Below are 5,006 nucleotides of genomic sequence, written 5' to 3' on the forward strand. Positions count from 1 at the left end.
TCTGTTTGTTGCTAAGGCACTGTCACACCTTAGGTGGATAGGATCGTCCTGCATAGGCATTTTCCCCCTCAACAAATTGGCGACTCCACTGGGGAGATCTGTTTAGTCATTTTATTTGTGTCTCTATCATTGTTTGTTTCATAGACTCAACAGCAACAATCGAACTGCATCTGCTCTTCTCAGATGCAAAGTAGACAGTTGCTGCTTTGATCCAATCACTGGATTTGTCTATGAGCTGAACAATGGACTCACAAATGATTTGATGATCCTTTGTGATAGATCTTAGTACTCCCTCAAAGCATCCCTTTGATTGTACCTTGCTTGTTGCTTTTATTTGGCCTGAAACCGTTGATTAATCAGCAATCTGTGACCCAGAACCCAGTGAGAAACTCTCGTTTCTCCTTCAGCGCGAACCCTGTGAAGAGGTTCTGCATTTCAACGCAGGTCCCGTGAAGGCTACCTGCGCTGAATGTCAAAACCCCTGTGTTGAGGTTGCACTGAACCAGTTTGGCCTTGTGTAGCTGGGGTTCTCTGCTCTGTTTTGCCCTGTTTTGATCTCTGATTTTTGCAGCCTGTAACCAGCATAGGTACCAGTCTGATAACTCCTTTTCTCTGCTTAAATTGCGCCTCCTTTTGTACAAAAAGACTGTGAATGTTTTTATGTGTTTGTGGCGTCATTTACAGTTTTCCTTTGCATGAGTGAAATAATCATCCTGTAGCCCTTGATTCAGATCTGTTGATTGTGATCTTAGGAGAGAGTTCATTGGCTGTTTACAGTTGATTATACATTTGCTTTTGCTTTTGGTTTGAGTTTGTCTCTTTTAAGTGTCGAAACAAGTGTTCATTTCGAAAGTCGCAAAGTGTTGTATTCTCTTCTACCCTTTCTGATTTCGAAAAAGTAAACTTGTTTGTATTTGTCATTTAAAAGCAAATTCAAAGTTGTACAAAAAGCTTTCTTCGTAGGCATTAATACTAAGAAAGCGGAAAACAAACACCTGCATTGTGCATTTGCATCTTGATAGTTTGCATGCTTGATTTAGGAAAAGTGCATTAGAGTGTGCTGATTGCTCTTTGAGAAAAGATGGTGTCTTTCTTTTCCCTTTGTAGCTAGGATTTTCAAAGTTGAAAAGATATAAAGCTCGCTTATCATCTTTAGACTGCATTTAGGAATTGTACCATACATCTCGTGGTGATCCAGAAAGGCAAACTTCTAAAAAGATCAACTTAAAATAAACTGAATGAACTTAACAACGCTTTGCAAACATAACACACAACATAGAGGTCTAGGCTAGAGACGTGTTCCGGCGTCGTAAAGCCTGGTGACTGTTGATCTCGTTGAAGGTGGGTGATTCCTCCTGAGGGACGATAGCGCCAGTACGGATTGTGCTCCCACGTACCGTCGCGTATATATTGGGAGACCCCTATAGGCATAAAACCTTTATCCTTAGGAAGCCGTGTCGGCCGCCCTACTGATCGCAATGCACTGAACACAGCATTCAGGAAGATCGACCGCCCGTACCCTAAAAAGTATTCTGCGGTTTTGCGAAAGGTTTGGCACACCCTCTGCCTAGAACTCCAGAGCAGTTCCTTTTGGCCTTTTTCAGACTCTATAACGGAAAAAGTCCATCTGAGCACTTGTCACTTCAGGCTCATTAAAAATCGAAGGAGACTAGAGTCATCTTTAGCTTTTTCTCGACTCTTTAAAATTGAAAAAGCAAGTTGTGTCTAAGCGTCGTTAAAATTTATTTTAAATGGAATAATCATCACCTTTCCCTCGTTGATCTTCGAAGTTAGTCTCCCTTCATCACAAGTTCTTGTAGAATCGCTAGGAAATCTTTTGGATAGACTAAATATGTCTGAACAACCGTCGACATCCAGGACTGTGTCATCCGACGCAGCAGCGGCAGAGCCTCCTGCTGCTACTCCAACGATGTTCGCTGGTATACCATCTGTCCTGGCAAATTGTCAACAACAAGCTGGAGTCCAATCAGAGACTGTTTCGACGACATGGTTAGTTCCTATTTCTTCATCCGGATTATCATCTGGTATTTCTTATGTTGAAACTCAACAAATTGATCCAATGTGTCTTCAAAGGCCAATCTACCCTTTAAGTACTGGATTGCCACCATATGGAGGGCAGTATGCCTTTTCATTGTTCCCCCCCGGAGAACAACCATATGGGAGTTTACAACAAAGTTCAGGTCAAACTGGAATTACATCCAGCGGATGGGTACCGATACTGCCTCAGCAACCAAGGGTTGCATATTCAATGCAACGAGTCCACCTTATGTCGAATGTTGCCACTATACATGGTATGGTGATTGCGTCGCAAGTACAAGCGCTACCTGTTGTATGTCAACCCCAAGTTTCTCAGGTTGCCATACAACAGCCTCTTGTCTCGACAACTCAATCACAACCTCTGGTTAGTGCCTCCTTATCTGGAGCGACTCAGGCTCAAACAAGTACTATGACTCCTCATCTTGGTCAAACATCCAATATTGGACAACAGCAAAAGGTCCAACAACCAGAGCTGGTTCAAACTCATCAACTCCCATTCCAGCAATCATATCGAGGACCTGAGCAACAAGTCTTTGTAAGTAATGGGCAATCACATTTACAAAGCGGTTACCAACAACCATATTATAATGGTTATGCCCATCAACCTTGTCAAAGTTGCCAGCATCAAATACATTATGTTGGTATGCAAAGACCCACTACTCAGGCGATTCCATCTTATCCTGGGTATGCTTCGCCTAACCTGAATCAACAGTTGCCCTTTGTAGCAACTCTAGAATTACCAGATCTAAACCGGCTTACGAATGATCCAATTGCTTATGCCTCTTGGTGGCCAGCGATTCCGCATAAACTTCCGTCAGATATTCCTAAATTTAATGGAAATCCGGGTGAAGATCCGTCAAATCATGTGATGACCTTTCATCTGTGGTGTTCATCAAACACCCTAAATGATGATTCGATTAGGCTTCGCCTTTTTCAGAGGACGTTAACTGGTCCGGCAGCAAAATGGTATATCGAATTGCCTAGAGCTTCATTCGACAACTTCAGTACCCTAGCCACAACCTTTTTAACCCATTTTCAGTTACCGATAAGGTACGAAACGGGAACCGAACTTCTTACCAACTTCAAACAGACAACGGCCACTCACATATCTGATCATATACATGAGTGGCGACGTCGTCGTAGGATGGTAAAAACGTACGTTCCCGATCAGCTATTAGCTGAATGGTTTATCAAGTCATTACTTCCTGCCATCACGGAAGATGTGGCAAAGGGGGGAGTCGTAACGGAAGAGCAAGTTATCGCTCGTGTGCAATATCTGGACTTGGTCTATACTCAGTCTGGCACGCTCTACGACAAAATACCTGATGCCCCTAAACCGGAATTCTCAATTCCTCCTCCTCCTAAATCAAACAATGACTCTCATGCCGGCGACGGTGTGATTGGCACGACAAACGCGAAATCGACAAAGGCCACATCCAAGAAGGCCCGTAAGATTTCAGATCAAAATGCAAATGAGGAACTTCTTGCCTCGGAAGTAAATGTCGTGTTGACCGACAAGGGCAAACAACTGAAGCAACCAGGGGGCAAGAAGAAAAAGAAAGGGAGAAAAAGGAAACCCCCTGCGGGGTGTCATATATGCGATGAGGATCATTGGACGAGAGATTGTCCACATATAGCTGAAGTTAAGAAACTCTTTAAGAGTTCAAAAACCTCAGCAGTATTGACTGATCCGTTTCCAAGCCCGGGAACCAAACTGGTTGCTAATCAAAATGCTTCCCGATCCCAAGTGCTTATGTTGTCTATCTCAAAGCAGCAAAATGATGCTTTGGCAAGGAATAAAGATTACGGGAATCCACAGGTGTCGAATAACAAGACTAATGAACAACCTAGTAGTTCGACAACAACTTTGACCAAAGTTGTGCCACCCATCATTCCTGAACAAATGATAAAGTCGCCAAAAGGAGTAGTGCACAAATCGACAGTTAATCCTCGTGCAAAAATAGCACAGAATTATAATATAATAGAGGACCTGGCCCAATGGCTGTCCGCTATGTCGACACTTGAGGTACCGCAAAATTGCCTCTCCCAAGAGCAAGCTTTATTATCAGCAATAGGTGGGGTTAACCCAATGGATTCCAATCTTGTATCCTTTGACCACAAAGGGTACGGTCCTCAGTTACCAGCTCAATTAGCTTTCCTTGTTCAAGTGAAAGCCCTCAACAAAACTGTTCACCGAACGATTATTGATGAGGGGGCATCTACATGCATTATGTCGATGAGTTGCTGGAAAACTTTAGGATCTCCAACCTTGTCGCGATCTGCGACAACATTAAAAGCATTCGACAGAAGGACATATACCCCGTACGGTATCCTAAATAACTCGAAAGTTGAACTAGGGGGCAAAACAGTAGAAATAGATGCTAAAGTCATCGATGGGAATCTTGATTACAACGTCCTACTGGGACGACCATGGATATATGCCATGGCAGCTGTTGTGTCGACCTATTTTAGAAAGATTGCATTTCCCTTTCAAGGAGGAATTACAATCGTCGACCAACAAACATTTCTCCCCAATGGTTCTCAAGTTACTGGAAGCATTCCAATGATCCATGGAAGCAATCGTGCGCTCCAAAATATCGGAGTAGGTCTCCTAAAATACCCTGCCTTAATGGGTACTTTTGCCCTACCGCCTCCGAGTAATCTGGCGGAAGTGGCCACAGTGGAATATGAAACCTTCTATATCTAATGGATTTGGACTCCGAGGACGGTTCTTATCTCGTGTCAACCTCGTTAAAAAATGAAACAAGGAGTCATGAGGATAGTTCTTTTACTGTGTCAACCTCATTAAAAAATGAAACAAATCCCCTTTTCAAATCTCAAAGGTAAACCTTCATTCCAACCACCGAGTTGAATGCAATGAAGCTTGGGGGGCATGCACCTCGATTTGCGTTATTATGCTGGGGGCATGCAAACTTATCATCGAGCAG

Source organism: Pinus tabuliformis, chromosome X (assembly GCF_031772625.1).
Source record: "Pinus tabuliformis cultivar Carrire ecotype Pingquan chromosome X, CPIR1, whole genome shotgun sequence".
Taxonomy (NCBI): Eukaryota; Viridiplantae; Streptophyta; class Pinopsida; order Pinales; family Pinaceae; genus Pinus; species Pinus tabuliformis.